At 31.3% G+C, this 18,712-nt stretch overlaps 1 protein-coding gene across 1 annotated transcript in view; it reads left to right on the top strand.

Annotated features, from left to right (window-relative positions):
• LOC126888291 (gastrula zinc finger protein XlCGF57.1-like) overlaps window positions 1-18,712 on the top strand; it is a 163,548-nt gene that overhangs the window by 117,306 nt on the left and 27,530 nt on the right. The window lies entirely within an intron of this gene.

Raw genomic sequence — 18,712 nt, 5'->3', positions numbered from 1 at the left:
AAAATTTAAAATAAAAAAGGTTCTATACATAATTGTTATAAAATCAACGGTTCCAGAGTTACGGAGGGTGAAAAGTGTAGGTTTTCGATACTTTTATATTTACCGATTTCTCCCCCCTCTCCCCCCCCCAAACCCGACCCTCAAAATGGTGTGACTTTTTTCTGAACATTATGTGGACCATATAGAACAATTTGGTGTTGGAGGATAACTTTCACTTTGGATGTCTGGGTTTTTGGTATAGTTATATCATAAATATTGCCCAAAAAATATAAAAAGTATCGAAAACCTCGACTTTTCACCCTCCGTAACTCTGGAACCGTTGATTTTATAAGAGTTATGTATAGAACATTTTTTGTTTTAAATTTTATGCAGAACATTTTTGTATATAACATTGTTTACGCTAAAGCATAGTTTTAGAAATATTGACGAAAAACGTAAAAAAACTACTAATTTACCGGCATCTCTCCCATCTCCCTCCCAAACCGGACGCTCAAAATGGTGTAACTTTTTACTGAACAATATGTGGACCATATAGAGCATTTTGGTGTTGGAGGAAAACTTTTACTTTGGATGTTTGGGTTAGACCTTTTTTTGGACCAGTTATACTATACTATCTCCGTAACTTTGGAACCATTCATATTAGAAAGATTATGCATAGGGCCTTTTTTATTTCAAATTTAATGTAGAACAATTTTGTATAGAGAGTTGTTCATGCTAAACCGCATAGTTTTAGAAATATTGGCGAAAAACTTAAAAAACTACGAATTTACCGATTTCTTCCCCCTCTCCCCCCCAAACCCGAAGCTCAAAATGGTGTGACTTTTTTCTGAACATTATGTGGACCATATAGAACAATTTGGTGTTAAAGGATAACTTTCACTTTGGATGTCTGGGTTATGCCATCTTTTGAATCAACTATACTATACTATAAATAATATTAATATATTATAGTGTATTTGATAAATAATTGATTTAAGACGTGAACTTAATAAAAAGTTATTTAGTGTGTATTATTTGTGGAAGATCCAAGCAGAGAATATATCAGGATAATATATTCTGTGATCCAAGTATTTTGTTGTTAAAGATGTCCAAAATATTAAGCGTTCCATAGTAACAATATATTATTAAAAAATCACTCTTAACACTTTTCCTCTTTTCTCGATTGAGTATTAGTTTTTGTTGTACATATAAATTATTACAATCACTCAATACATACTTATTTATTAACTGAATTAATAATTTGCAATTATACAAATAACAGTTATCCAAGAACATTCTGTAAGGAAAGTTGAAGGGTTGGTATACAATTAACCCTTATAGTCCTTATTTAAATAATTACTACTTCATCTGCTACAACATTCTTTATTTATAAGTCTTCGAAGTGTATTATAAACAATAACATTATATCAGCCAAACCATGTCGCAATTCTACGTACAATAATATAATTCATTCTCTCGTGTTTTGTCGTCTATTTTATATTTTATTCTTAACTCAAAACAACACGTCTTATGGGTTCACCTGAGTTCAATGTCACTTCACTAATACATATCTTATAAGGTTATTTAAAATTGACTTAAAACATATTATTCTATACAGATTGTCCTAATGATATTACATCTCCCTGTTTTAAAATGAGATATATTCCTCTTTCCCTTTTACAAAATGTTTATGGTTACCTAATACTATTTTCAAAAATTAAATTTCCTACTATCCTAATACCCTAAACATGTATATTCTTTTCCCTATTCTAAACCGGTTTTTCCTAATACTAAAAAATTGTTTATTATTATCACTCATTCACTTTCTGGTCCGTCTTGCCTTTTAGGCTTTTCTCCATTCACAAAAAACAGTGTCCACATAAAAACAGTGAATAAACCTATCCGGATTTTTAACATAGTCTTTTAGTGCCTATAAGCATCTCATATAAGCAGGGGAATAATCTAATCTACCTAAATAATTATAAAAATCTCGTATCTAACTAAAAGTCCTAAGCTAAGCTAATATTACTCGAATCAGTTAATAAAAATGTAACCTTTACTTTATTAATAATTCCTATTTCAGTCTTCTTTTGATTTATTTATATACGCCTTACTAACTTTAAAATAATGTACCTATAATAAAAATGTAATCTCTCTAAAAACTTCTAATATGTCTCTATAAAACTTTCAATAACTCTCTTGTACCTATAATAAAGATTTAATCTATGTTGCTGAATGTCTAAAAATTTCACTTTTTGTGTCCCTTTGCTTAATATCTACTAACACTTATTGTAAGATATTGTCTATCCTTAATTCAAATACTTCCATTTTCCGCGAAAATTTAACCTGAATTCATTATCTACATTTAAAAAATAAGTTATTTATAATTTACATTACTTTAGAGAAAAAAAATTTACAGCTTTAATTCTTAGACATATTTCAATGATTAGCTACTTATTTGCTTAGTATCTTCTTAATTTTGCTTCTTTTCTTGCAATTTTTATATGTCTTCTTTCATTTTTCCCACATATTTTACTAAAAATTCTCTTTTTTTCTATTCTTCTTGTCTGGTACTACAACTATATATTTCTTCATTTTTCTTCATATAACAGCACTTCTACAGTGTACATAATTCATCTTCATATAACAATCATTTGTCATTTAATCATCAATATATCATTTCATAATATAACATCATAATAATCACTCCCTTTACTTATCCCTCAATGCCTACGTTCGACTAATCAAAGTGGCTTTACTCGAGAGGAAAGTTCCAATTCTTCTACACATTCCACATAACAATCATAAAACTCGATACTAGCCACGAAACCTCTGCGTTTTACCTAAATAAAAGCGGGTATAAACTTCGTTGCATAGATCAAATTCTTCTAAAAATATCACAACCTCAATCCCTTGCTTTGAGGCCGTTGTTTATTCACGAATAATCATGAATAAAATAGGTACCCTTCAAAACACAGAGTGGGTCTCTAATAAGCTTTCAAGCTTCTATAAATCACTTAGTACCTTCCTAATTTGACAAGAGCAGTGGGTTTCTTATTGTCTGTAGTTGCCTCATAATATTTAGCTTATAATATTGTTAGTTATTCTTCTTATCTATATAGTTCTCCAGATTCCTTATCTCGACTCTTCAGGTCGGTTCGTTAAAAATATATCTCTTGCTTATAGCAATGTTTGTCTTAAAGCTCATATCAACGTATGTCATCACTAATCATTATTTATTAAAAAAAAAATATCATTTATCACTCAAAAAATATTAATTCAGGTTCATATCATACAAAATTTAAAAAAAAATCGATGAAAATGTATCTATATAATCAATAAATATCAATAATAAAAACAACTGGCTAATAAAAATTCAATAATAGTATACCTATTAGACAAAAATTCAATAAAAATTCAAAAATAGCATATGCAAAAGTTAGATAAAAATATTCAAAATAAGTTTATATCTCAAAATTCGATAGAAATTTTTGGAAAAAATTCGATATTCCACAAAATATTCAAACATAACCGTACCGTACTAAAAATCGAAATCGGATAGAGATTTTTCAAATAAATTCAATAAAAATTCAAAATTCAATAATAGCATATATAATAAACTTTGATAAAAATATTTAATTCAAAAACCAATTCATGTTTCAAAATTCATAGATATTCTTAAAAAAAATCGATACTTCATAAATTATTCAAAAATCAGCAAAGATAAATATTGAATGTTCAATAATAATATGTATATAAAAAACGAGGGAAGCATTTTCAATAAAGATAGACTAAATTTCTTATTTACATTTTATTTCCACTTTGTCTTTGCACTGTCGCTCACTGGGTTGACCGTCTCACAATACGGGCAGTATTGGATCCCTGGTTCCTGGTCCATTTTCGCCGTCTCCGTTTCCAATTTTTGTCGCCCATTGTCAGAAGATTCTCCCAATTAATTTACAGGAGCGTCATGTAAGGAAAGTTGAAGGGTTGGTATACAATTAACCCTTATAGTCCTTATTTAAATAATTACTACTTCATCTGCTACAACATTCTGTATTTATAAGTCTTCGAAGTGTATTATAAACAATAACATTATATCAGCCAAACCATGTCGCAATTCTACGTACAATAATATAATTCATTCTCTCGTGTTTTGTCGTCTATTTTATATTTTTTTTTTAACTCAAAACAACACGTCTTATGGGTTCACCTGAGTTCAATGTCACTTCACTAATACATATCTTATAAGGTTATTTAAAATTGACTTAAAACATATTATTCTATACAGATTGTCCTAATGATATTACAATTCAAAAGCCATGTCTTTAAGTTAATGATGACATTTTTAAGTAGAATGACATTCTAGTAATGTTTAGATATCCATACCAGTGTGAATTTTACTACACGTAATTTGCCGTGTAAAGACAGAAAAAGTAGGGATAGCCGTAAAATATTTGCGAATTATGTACCCATGGCCTTAAGGTGGAATTACAACAAAAAAAAATGTATGTATGTATACCTTTGTACTCACTTCTTCTTTAGCTCATTTCTCTCCAACTTTGGACATAGGCCTTCCCCAAATCTTTCCATTTCTGTCTGTCCTTGGCCGCGCTTTTTCAGTGAGTTCCTGCAGCTTTTACAATATCGTCCTTCCATCGCATCTGAGGTCTTCCTCTTCTTCCTGTCCACGGTCTCCAGTTTTGTATTTCAGCATTACATCTTTTATCTTCCTGTCTCGCATTGTGGCCCGCAAATCTCCATTTTAACCCTGTTATATGTTCAGTTACATTTTTTACTTTTGTTTTCTTTCTTATCCATTGGTTTGATTTTCTGTCTTGTAGTTTTATTCCCAACATAGATCTTTCCATTTTTCTTTGAGTTATTTTGTTTATGTTGGCCTTTGTTAATGTCCATGTTTCTGAGCCATACGTCAGAACAGGAAGGATGCACCGGTCAAATACACGGGTTTTTAGGTACTGTTGTATCTTTGTGCCAGTGGCGGATCCAGGGGGGGGGGCGATCGGCCCCCCCTCTCAACCCAAGTGATTTATTTTTTTTTAATTATAATACAGTAAAACCTGTGTTACCGGCCACCTGTACTAACGGCCAGTTTAAAAAATCCCCAAACCAATTATAAGTAGACTACAAAAACTGGCAATACCGGCCACCTTTCTATATCGGCCAATGGTTCTTTCATTTTTAGTTGCCGTTACTGACAGGTTTTACTGTACAGTAAAACCTGTGTTACCGGCCACCTGCCAAAATCGGCCACCTGTAATAACGGCCAGTTTAAAAAATCCCCAAACCAATTATAAGTAGACTACAAAAACTGGCAATACCGGCCACCTTTCTATATCGGCCAATGGTTCTTTCATTTTTAGTGGCCGTTACTGACAGGTTTTACTGTATAAAGATTACAAAAACATTCATTTATTTTTCAAATGGATAATTATACATGTTTTAAAATTACAATATTATATGAATTACATATAAATATATTTTATTAGTATGGGACTTGTCTAAAACGGGCCAGTGACGCCAGTGTATTCGGAAATGAGTAATTTATAATTCTTAGGTATACATTAAAAATTAAAAATGATTACAATAAGCATATTTAAACAAATATGTAATGTATTATTGTGTTTTCAATTTATCAATCAAAGGCAAAATAAAAATTAAATTAAATTTTTTTAAATAACGCGGGCACATAAATTTGATACACCTTGTATATTGATCTGTAAATATTTATTAGAATTTAGTTTGGATGTAAGTGGATTTCTTTTTTAATGAGTTTTCCGATGAACCATTAAAAACTTTTGTGAATAATTAAAGTGAAAATAACGATGTATTTAGATTTAAAATGGAAAAAGATTGTTTATTACGAGAACTAATCCACAGGGTAGAGGTAATTATCAATTTCTAGAAATTGATAATTAAAAGAAAGTTTGGAAATTTAATATCTTTGTGTCAACCCGAGTAAATGTTGTAGAGTTTCCCCGAAAGTAATTAGGATGGTCGGAATAATTTTGAAAATGACTGTTTTGTTTGTCGAATGGAAAAGTCGATGTTTCTAATTCTTGGCAATGTGGAAGGGGAAAAGTAGTTGGAATGATTGAGAGGTTTGAAAAAGAAGTCATTATGTTTTTGGCATCGCTGAGGAGCAGTTCGACGTTTTCGTGAATAGATAGTTAGCAAGTACCAGTGGTTTGTTTGATAGTGGTGAATAGTGTTGAAAAGTGGAACGAGAGACAGATCAAATTGAGACGAAATACCTCTTTGATTCTGTATTATTGTGAGAAGGAGAGCAGAGAATTTTTGGAGTTTTGTTTGAATCGAGTACGTGTCAAAAGAGGCCCGGCTTGTTGGAGAATTAGTGCTGGTATGCTGATAGTTTTGAAGCTGGAGAACGGAGAGGGCTTTGATGAGTAGCCTTTAACATAGTCAACGAGGGAGAGCTGTCTTGGGTCACGAGAAGACATCAGAGTGAGTGAAGCAAAAGGTCAGTCAACTTATGTGAAATATATTTTTATGTTCGGAAACTAAAATTTTAAGTAAAAAGCATGAATTAAAATTCCAATATTTCTAAAAGTAAATAGGAAGTATAGCTAATCTTGCGAATACATAAATTTGTTTTGTTTAGTTTGTTTTACCAAAGTCATCGGGAACAAACCGATAAATTGTTTTTTTTAACTATAATAAATTTAAGTGGTAAGAATTTCATTCGGACATCTATGTCCACAGGTTTTAGATTTGATAGATTTTAGAGTATTGATTTTGACAAATAAAAGACAATTCTGTATGTTTATTTTAATATTTTGCTTTATTTCTTTTCCCTATTTTATCCCGATTAGGATCAACTAAGAGATACTGAACCCACGAGAGAAGATAAGTATAACGTGAGATAATTTAATTATTTTTTAATAGTTTAAAAAACCCGTGTTGAGCTGCCCCCCCCCACTTGCAAAAATCAAAAAACAAATAGCCCTGATTTATGAGCTATTTATGAGCTCTCATATTCCGCAAACTAAAAATTTTGAGCTCGTTCCACTGAGCAGGAATTTGATACTTTAGTGGGGGGGCTGAGTCAGCCCCCCCCCCACTACTTAAAAATAGGAATATTGAATCGGTTTTTGCGGCAGAATTACGAGCTATTTATGAGCTCTTGAAATTATATAGTTTCGATTTTTGAGCTCATCCCTTCACCCCCAAATAACCCTTTAATTGATTTAACTTAAGAGAAAAATGCTGAGAAAACTTAAAATATATCGTATTGCGGATATAATTCCTATAGCTTATATACTCTAAGAATAAACTATTAAATCACGTGCATTTCGATTATTGAGCTACAACCCCTTCGCAAGAAAACCACCCTATCTTCCCGGCTTAAGAGAAAGTTGTACTTAAAATGCATTAAACTAATTATTTAGCGACAACATATCATTGAATAATTTATAAGCTTCCAAATGACGCGCATTTAGATCAGTAAATTGCAATTTATTTTGTATAGTGCAGTCACTGAAAGTAAAAATCAACGATTACCTTCAATTTCGGTGAACCTTTATGGATTTTCACGAAATTGGTCAGTGGTTAGAGGATACGTCAAGTAACAAAGGTGACATAATACTACCTTGCGCATTTACCCTGAGGGTGCATACCGCCCCTTCTCGGGGGTGAAAATTATTTTATAAAAAATAACTGCACAAATCAATAAAAGAACAAATTAAAAGTAAAATTTATTATATAAAGTTAATAAAATAAGTCAATACTTTTTAAGTTATTAAAGATTAAAGATTTTATTATTATTCGTGAAAAAAATGCATGTTATGAAGCGATTTTTCGTAAATCACTGAAAAACTGTAAGTTTTTACAAAATAGTTAATAGTAGTTTAATTCGTATAGCTTATATTCTAAGAATAAACTCTTAATTCACGCGCCTTTCGATTATTGAGCTACAACCCCTTCGCAAGAAAACCATCCCACATTCCCGGCTCAAGAGAGAGTTGTACTTAAAATAATTTAAATTAATTATTTGGCGACTACATATCGTTTAATAATTTATGAGCTTGCAAAATATACGCATCTCAATTATTGAATTGTCATTTTCTTTCTATAGTGCAGTCACTGAAGATAAAAATCAACTATGACCTTCGATTTCGGTAAATCTCCATTCATTTTCACGAATTAATAATAACAATTTGAGGTTTAAACCTGGGGTATATGTCACCCCTTCTCGGGGGTGAAAATTACTTTATTAAAAATAACCCCACAAATCGAGAGAGGGACAAATTGTAAGCAAAATTTGTTATATAAAATGATTAAAATAAATCAATACTTTTTGTTATTAAAGATCAAATATTTTAATTTTTGTGAAAGAAAATGCATGCTTTAAAGCGATTTTTCATAAATAACTCAAAAACTGTAAGTTTTTACAAAAAAGTGTTTATCACTAAAATTGAAGCTAATAAAAAATATAATAAATTGCTTACTTGAAAAACCCTTTAATGTTAATTTAAAGTTAGTTATTGGTAATTAAATGTATATTTTTTCTGTGACTCTTCAAATCTAAGGATTCAAGCTTAAATAACGGGAAAGAGATGCATTTTATAACACTTAGGTACTAAATACTTGTCAAAGTACTTAGAAATACCTATCAAAAATGAGCTCTAGAAAACGTTAATAGCATCAAAATCCGCTCACCAATTTTCGTGAAAATGAATGGAGATTTACCGAAATCGAAGGTAATAGTTGATTTTTACCTTCAGTGACTGCACTATATAAAGAAAATGGCAATTCAATAATTGAGATGCGTAAATTTAGCGAGCTCATAAATTATTAACGATATATAGTCGCCAAATAATTAATTTAAATTATTTTAACTACAAATCCCTCTTAAGCCGGGAATATGGGATGGTTTTCTTGCGAAGGGGTTGTAGCTCAATAATCGAAAGGCGCGTGACTTAAGAGTTTATTCTTAGAATATAAGCTATACCAATAAAACTACTATTAACTTTTTTGTAAAAACTTACAGTTTTTCAGTGATTTACGAAAAACCGCTTCAAAGCATGCACTTTTTTCACGAATAATTAAAATTTTTGATCTTTAATAACTTAAAAAGTATTGACTTATTTTAATAACTTTATATAATAAATTTTGCTTATAATTTGTTCTTTTATAGATTTGTGCAATTATTTTTTATAAAATAATTTTCACCCCCGAGAAGGGGCGGTATCCACCCTCAGGGTAAAGGCGCAAGGTGGTACCATGTCACCTTTGTTTCTTGAGGTATCCTCTAACCACTGACCAATTTTCGTAAAAATCGATGAAGGTTCACCGAAATTGAAGGTAATCGTTGATTTTTACCTTCAGTGACTGCACTATACAAAATAAATTGCAATTTACTGATTTAAATGCGCGTAATTTGGAACCTTATAAATTATTAAATGATATGTAGTCGCCAAATAATTAATTTAATGCATTTCAAGTACAACTTTCTCTTAAGCCGGGAAGATAGGGTGGTTTTCTTGCGAAGGGGTTGTAGCTCAATAATCGAAATACACGAGTTATATCCATTGACCCCATATAGGCCAATACCCTGAATCCGATGTGTCAGCACCTGAACTATGGTCGACCTTATTTCCAAACTGCAACCTGTGTATTATTGCTTATTTTTCAAATGTGTAATGTATTTCATTTCATTGAATATAATTCAGTCTGATATATTTCTTTGTAGAGTAAAGTCGCATTTTTTATATTGTAATTATTAGATCGCAATAAAGTAAATTCTCGCACTTGTATTTTTAAAAATTGTTTTTAAAAATCGTTCCGAAAAGGCAGAAACTATCAGTGGCGCAGTCTTAGTGGATTTTTCGTCGAATTCCATTGAGGATATTCGTGGGTTTTAACTCTTAAACGAAAAAAGAACCGGGTTTCCGTTTTTCATAAACTTTTAAACTGTCAGTGATTTTGGGCTCCATTCGGACATCCAGAATTCCAGGAACAAGCAGAAGTGCATACATGTGGTAAGCTAAAAATGTTTTGTTCATTTTTATCAGACTCCTCTTGTCTATTGAATCCTTTTGCGAAAATAATAGTCAAGTGTAGTATTAGTTATTATTTTATTTTTTTTGATAGATTAGTATATAGAAAAAAAAGCAATAAATAAAGATAAGATGACTTCACCAAGTAATTCAAGTACTACTATTATTGTACCTAAATTAGATATTGCCAATTTGGCGATTATTCCTCATTTTGATGGAAATATAAATAAACTCTACAGATTCATAAATGCAACTGAATCTATCTTAAGGCATTATTTCGATACAAATAACCCTAGTAGTTTTCAAAATTGTTTGCTATTGAACGGAATTTTAAATAAACTAGAAGGAAGAGCTGAAGAAATTATTGTTATTAGCGGCTATACTGATTGGGATGGTATAAAACATACATTAATTTTAAATTTTGCCGACCAAAGAGATGAAAATTGCCTTAATCAAGATCTTGTTAATTTAAAACAAAAACCAAACGAATCACCTTATCAGTTTCATGAGAAGGTGCTCGATTTATTAAATTCCATATGTAATTATATTGATTTACACCATCTTGGTCAGGAGCGCACATATAAAAGAGAATTTTTTAATAAACAAGCACTAAAAACATTCTTAGCGGGTTTAAGAGAACCTTTAGGGCCCATAATTAGGGCAATGAGGCCGAAATCCATTGAACAAGCTGTTCAATTCATTAAAGAAGAAGATAACATTAAATATTACCAAAAGAGTCAAAATTTCAATAATAATAATAATAATAGTAACAGATCTAGAAACGCAAACTATAACTTTTATCCAAATTCTCAAACAGATCCTCGCAATGATAGACATTTTCAACCTTCGCAATCAAACCAGTATCAAAGGAACAATACCCAAAACTTTCAGCCTAATTTCCAAAATAATTCTAATAGGCCAGCTCAAAATGTTTGCCGACCAAACCCAAATTTTGTTCCTAACCGACCCACTCCAATGAGTACATCTACTAGAAATAGTACTCCCCAATTCAAAAATAATTTCCAAACCTTTAACAAGCCAGCTCAAAATAATACTTGGCGACCAAATCCCAATTTTGCCCCAAATACATCTACTCCTATGAGTACGAATACTAGAAATAGTACACCAGGATTCAGAAATAATTTCCACAACCCCAGAAATCCAAATCAAAACTTCACATTCGAAGAACTGTATAATACCGAGTACGAATCCATCGATATTGATCAAAATACCCAAAATATCCCTGATCAAGAAGCTTATGATGATGCTAACGAAGAGCATAATCAAAATTTTCAAGACAGCCTCTTTCAAAATCAACAGACTTGATAGAATTAAATTTTTCCACAAATAAAAGAGAACTGCCTTATATCCAAATTCAAGATCCTCCCTTAAAATTACTGGTAGATACCGGTTCCTCTAAATCTTTCTTAAATCCAGAAAAGCTAACTTCTTTTATAAAAATTTTATCTATTACGAACCCTTTGTTGTCTCTGCAGTATTTCAAAGTACAAAAAAGGACTTTTGTGCAGAAATCCCCATCTTTTCAGAATTCAATCAGGAAGGTAAGATTAAATTCCACCTTTTTGATTTTCATAGAAGTTTTGATGGTCTTTTAGGACTAGATAATATAAAATATCTGAACGCTAAGTTGGATTTCGTAAATTCCCAATTAACTACTCCACATTCCAGTATCCCGATAACATACTATAAATCTGATCTAAAGATAATCTTCAAACAAAAATTGGACCCCTTATCTTGTAGTGTAGCCAAAATTCCAGTTTCCCAAAAATCAGGATGTATATTTATCCCTGATCAAACAATCCAAAAATGTGTAATCCCTGCATGTCTTTCGAATGCAATAGACGGTTTTGCCTTAGTAGAAATCTTTAACCAAACCCAAGATGAAATTTTTGTCACATTAGATGCTCCAATCGATACTGTCCCTTTTGACGAAAATTGTCATGAATTATTCCATGCAGACATAGTGCCTGCCGATGAAACAGAAAATATTAATATCGAAGATTTAATCCGTACCTCTCATATGAACTTTGAAGAAAAACAAAATATTCTAATAATTTGCAATAAATACTCTAATCTTTTTCATAGCGAAGATAAACCCCTTACATTTACCAATAGAGTTAAACATGTTATTAAAACTAAGGATGAACTACCTATTTATAGTAAATCGTATAGATATCCTTTTGTTCATAAACCAGAAGTAAATAGTCAAATAAACAAAATGTTGGAACAAAGAATCATTAGACCCAGTAATTCAGCGTACAGTAGTCCCATTTGGGTTGTCCCAAAAAAAGCAGATGCGTCAGGAAAAAAGAAATGGAGAATTGTTGTAGACTATAGGAAGCTGAACGAAAAAACAATTCCAGATAAATATCCGTTACCAAATATCACCGATACACTTGATAAATTAGGCAGATGCAACTATTTTAGTACACTTGATCTAGCTAGTGGCTTTCATCAGATTGAGATGCACCCAGACGATATTCCCAAGACAGCATTCAATGTTGAGAATGGTCATTATGAATATGTTCGTATGCCATTTGGGCTCAAGAATGCTCCTGCAACTTTTCAGAGAGTTATGGACGATATTTTGCGAGGTCTTCAAGATGACATCTGTCTTGTCTACTTAGACGATATAATTATTTTTTCTACCTCACTTCAAGAGCATATTGTAAATTTAGACAAAGTTTTTAAACGTTTGCAGGAAAATAATTTTAAAATACAACTAGATAAGTGTGAATTTCTCAGAAAGGAAGTAGTCTATCTTGGTCACATTGTAACTACAGAAGGTGTGAAGCCAAACCCAGATAAAATTAATGCAATTGTCAAATACCCAATTCCAAAAACTGCACGCGAAATAAAAGGATTTTTAGGATTGCTAGGATATTACAGGAGATTTATAAAAGATTTTGCCAGATTAACTAAACCATTAACGAAATGCCTAAAAAAGGATGCTAAGATAGAACACACTCCAGAATTTGTAAAATGTTTCGAAGATTGTAAAAATCTATTAATTAATGAACCTATACTTCAATATCCAGATTTTGATAAAGATTTTATTTTAACTACAGATGCAAGTAATGTAGCAGTAGGAGCTGTATTATCTCAATTAGTAAATGGTCAAGATAAACCAGTAGCTTATGCCTCGAGAACATTAAATGAGTCCGAGCAAAACTACAGTGTTATAGAAAAAGAACTTCTCGCGATAGTATGGGCAACTAAGTATTTTAGACCTTATCTTTTTGGAAGACAGTTTAAAATTATGACAGATCATAAACCCTTACAGTGGCTTATGTCTCTTAAAGAACCGAATTCACGATTAGTGAGATGGCGTTTAAAATTAGAGGAATTTGATTACATAATTGAATACAAGAAAGGAAGTTGCAATGCAAATGCAGACTCCCTATCTCGAATAGAGATTCATTGTAATGAATTTTTAAAATATATGGAAGAAATTAATAAAACTCCGAAAAACGACGATGATGATAGCAATTCGATGGCTGTAAATGTCGACGACAACATTAACGAAGAAAACACAGAACAAGGAAATAACCAAGACAACGATATTGAAGAAGATGATGACGATGATGATGATGACGGAGAAACTGTACATACTAGTTTAGAAGATCCAATACTAGGAATGCTCATTTCTGATAAGCATCTTAATGTTTTTGATCACCAAATTGTAATTGATTTCGTTTTACACTCAGCCGTCAAACCAAAAATTGAAAAAATATTTCCTAACAGAAAAAGACTTTATATCCAAATTTCAAAAAATAATATTGTAGAAGAAACTATAAATATATTTAAAAATTACATTGACCCAAAATACAAATACGCTGTGTACTTCAAGGAAGACACCTTTATACCAGAAATATTAGAAACTTTAAAAAACACTTTTAAAAATTCTGCCTACAAGTTAATAAAATGTAACAGCATCTTAAAAGATATAGTAAACAAAGATGAACAACATGAAAAAATAAGGTCATTTCACGAAGGAAAAACCAATCACCGAGGTATTCTAGAAACAGAAACTAGGATCAAACGCACCTATTATTGGCCAGGAATAAAACAAGATGTAACAGATTTTATAAATAATTGTAATATTTGCCAAGTAAATAAATATGATCGTAATCCGCCAAATCAAAAACTAATGATTACTCCCACAGCTTCAAAACCATTCGAAATAATATTTGCAGACACTTTTTCAAGCCAAGGCCAAAAGTTTCTTACTATAATAGACACATTTTCTAAATACGGTCAAGCATACCCTCTTTCAGCATTGACAAGTACTGAAATCGTAAAAGCTTTTCTAACCTTCATGACACACCATGGAATTCCTGATCTTGTAACTATGGACCGAGGCACAGAATTAAAAAACTCTGTTGTACAAGAATTTTTCGACATACATAAAGTAAAAACTCATTATGTAACTACAAACAGTACCCAATCTAAAGGAGCTATAGAGAGATTTCATTCTACTCTAATAGAACATCTACGAATAATTAGAAGCAAAGCTGATGGAAAAATTGATATCCTAAATCAAATGCCTTATGCTATTTTAGGCTATAATAACTCAATACACTCCGTAACTCAACAAAAGCCGATAGATATTATAAATGGCCACATTAACACTAAAGAAATTTTTGATATAAATATAAACCAAAAACTAATTAATAACTACATAGAAAAACATAGAGATATGACCAAAGAAATCTATAAAGAACTTAATAAAAAATTGGTCGAACAAAAAGACAAAAGTATCGAATATAATAATAGAGATCGACATGAACCACTCACATACGAAGAAGGAAGTGATGTTTACAGGAAAAATACTACACTGGTACGAAATAAACTTAATCCCAAATTTATGAAAGATAAAGTTGTTGAAGATGCAAAAATTAAAGTTGCTACTCCAAAAAGACTTTTACACAAACAAAATTTAAGACGACCAAAAACTAACCGGAAAAAACTCTTACAGGTTCCTAATGACAACGATGATGGTCCTGGGCCTTCAACAAGTCGAGAATAAAGAAATCACCTTGACGAATCTCAAAGATAATCCCGGAATACTTCCTTATAAATTAGGCACTGCAAAAATTAAATTTAGTACTCATTCATTTATCCATTATGTTAATTTAGAACCAATTCAAAAAGAAATTAATACTCTAAGACTTTCCTACCAAAATGTGACAGCTGCAATTAAGACGGCCTTAGTAGTCCTTATTATTCCGAATTAGAAAATTTTGATCGCGTCCTTTTCTTCCAGCTACAACTAGCTGAACAAAAACTCCAATCACTCTTACCTGATCACAGGGCAAAAAGAGGTCTTATAGACGGACTAGGCTCAATAATTAAATGTATCACAGGAAACTTAGATACAGAAGACGCAAAACATTATGATAGCGCACTAGAAGAACTAAAAAGTAACCAAAATAAAATTGTAACTAAACTTAATAAACAAATTTCATTATCGACTGAGATTGTAGAGAATTTTAATAATACTATTTCTCTCATAAAAAGTAACCAAGAAGTAATTTTCTCTGGTTTAGAATCTATTCGTTCAAACCTTAATAAGTTTATTTTTAATTTTGAAGATTTTCTTATAACTAGAAATATTTTAGATCAATTAAGTATAAGTATAAATATTATAGTACAGTTACTAACAGATATAGAAAACTCTATAACATTTGCGAGACTAGGTATTTTAAATAGTAGTATAGTAAAAATTAATGAACTAAAGTCAATATTAACTCAAATTTTAGAATATCATTCAAGAAACGAACTAATTTATCCAAATATCACATCAGATATACATAATTATTATAATATCTTAGAGACAGAAGCGTACTACTCTAACTTGACGTTTGTTTTCATTGTCCATGTTCCAATAGCTTATCCCGACGAATTTTCCTACTATCATTTATACTCGATTCCTACTGTAAATCATACTACCATAGTGCCCCCTAACACTTATCTGATAATGAATGAAAATTTTTACCAATACACATCTGTACCATGCTCAAACCTGAAGCCCAAATTCTTCTGTCCCGAAAATCCTCTAAGAAGCAAAAGTGAAGAAGACTGTCTATTTCAACTCCTTCAACTAAAATCCAATCCTACGAGATGCCAAAGAATAGAAGTTCACATTTCAAGAAATATGATCCAGCAAATAGATGAGTCCCACTACATCGCTGTTTTGGTAACCAAAACCAAAATCCAAATGAACTGTACTAACACAGACCTTCAATTAATTTCTGGAAATTATCTCATCACAGTTCCTTTCCAATGCCAGTTTAGCACAGAAGATCAAACATTTAGCAATAATCGTCTCATTTCCGAAAGTCAGCCACTATTACTTCCGAATATAGTTATTCCTCATACCCACCAAGAAGAGATTCCCGAAGTCCATATCCAAGATGTTCAACTGGACAAGATTCATTTAATTAAGAAGAAACAAGAAGAAATTAAAACATTAATACTTAAAAACTCAAAAATCACTCATCCTAATTTTTGGAACCTAACAGTAATATTTTTGATTATAATAATTCTTGCATATTTTGTTATTAAATTTATAAAAAGAAGAACGAAATCACAAAGAAAAGACGATAGTCCCATGGAGAATGTTCACATCCAAGAAGATGATCCTGAAGAAAATCTACCAGAGGCCCAACCTAGGTCATTTTTCAATTCCATGAAAAATTCCAGAAACTAAGGGTGGAGGAGTTATATCCATTGACCCCATATAGGCCAATACCCTGAATCCGATGTGTCAGCACCTGAACTATGGTCGACCTTATTTCCAAACTGCAACCTGTGTATTATTGCTTATTTTTCAAATGTGTAATGTATTTCATTTCATTGAATATAATTCAGTCTGATATATTTCTTTGTAGAGTAAAGTCGCATTTTTTATATTGTAATTATTAGATCGCAATAAAGTAAATTCTCGCACTTGTATTTTTAAAAATTGTTTTTAAAAATCGTTCCGAAAAGGCAGAAACTATCAGTCACGTGATTTAATAGTTTATTCTTAGAGTATATACGCTATAGGAATTATATCCGCAATACGATAAATTTTAAGTTTTCTCAGCATTTTTCTCGTAAGTTAAATCAATTAAAGGGTTGTTTGGGGGTGAAGGGGATGAGCTCAAAAGTCGAAACTATATAATTTCAAGAGCTCATAAATAGCTCGTAATTCTGCCGCAAAACCGATTCAATATTCCTATTTTTAAGTAGTGGGGGGGCTGACTCAGCCCCACTAAAGTATCAAATTCCTGCTCAGTGGAACGAGCTCAAAATTTTTTAGTTTGCGGAATATGAGAGCTCATAAATCAGGGCTATTTGTTTTTTGATTTTTGTAAGTGGGGGGGGGGGGCAGCTCAACACGGGTGTTTAAAAAGGCACCCTGAGATTTTTTATTCATTTTTATGTATGATTTGCGACAATTAAATAATTAATCAAATAAATAATAATTAATATAAAATTAATAAGAAGCAGATCATATCAACATGGCGAGCCAACATTAAAGTATCTCTGGTTGTGAATTTGAAGGGAATAGGAAACGGAAAAACAGGTGAAGGAAAATTTATTTGTTCGTCGGAAAAAGTTGATATATTTAAAATTTTTGAAATATTTGTTTGACTTAATTTTTTTATCTAGGTACAGTTTTTACATATTTATTTTATTTTTGATTGATTTGAAATTTGAAATATTTAAAAATTTGTGGGATAAATTGATTATATTTGGGGAGAGAAAAATTTTCGTCTCGACAGCATACAAGGTATTTTCGAATTTCATATTAGGCGGGGATAAAATTTTAACTACATGTCGATAACAACCAGAAGCAAAAGCAAAGAAAAGAAAACAAAAAACAAGAAGAACATATAGAACAAGAAGACATTTTCGAAACAACAATCATGACATCAGAACAACAAGAATTATCAGGAATAGATAAATTATTACAACTAATGCAACTCCAGTCACAAAAACTGGATAAAAATCAGGAAGAAACATAAAAAAAAAATGGATGAATCACAACAAAAAATGGACAAAAATCAGGAAGAAACAAAACGAGTAATGAAAGAAAATCAGGAGGAAACAAAACAAGCAATAGAAGAGAACAATAAGAAAATAGAGGAACGCATAGAAAAGTATGAAAAGGAAATAAAAGGATGTTTGACAACAATGAAAAACGAGATAGAAGAACAAGAAATGAGAATGAAGGATCACATGAAAGAACAAGAAATGAAAATTCATAATAGAATGGAGGAGTTAACAAATTGCCAGAAAAAGGAACTAGAAAATTTGGAAAATAAGTTGGAAAACGCATTACAAGAGGACAGACGAGAAATAGAAAGACAAATGGAGGAAATCAAGAATCAACAGAATTTCGGAGAAAGAAGAGAAACGATTATCCATAGTACAGAGGATGTGAAAATAAGATTTGGCGGGGATGTAAAAAAATTACACCCAGTAATTTTCATAAACAATTTAAAAAAGAAAATACGACACATCGGTAACTTCGAGACAGCCAAAGAAACGATAAGGAACCATCTTAAAGATGAGGCAAGTTTATGGTTCGATAGCAAAGAAGAAGAATTGGACAGTTGGCATAAATTCGAACAAAAGTTCCTGAGTTATTTCTGGGGAAAAATACAACAGCTAGAAATAAA

The sequence above is a fragment of the Diabrotica virgifera genome, chromosome 7, assembly GCF_917563875.1.
Source record: "Diabrotica virgifera virgifera chromosome 7, PGI_DIABVI_V3a".
NCBI classification, from domain to species: domain Eukaryota; kingdom Metazoa; phylum Arthropoda; class Insecta; order Coleoptera; family Chrysomelidae; genus Diabrotica; species Diabrotica virgifera.
This window is presented reverse-complemented; position numbering and strand designations above follow the sequence as displayed.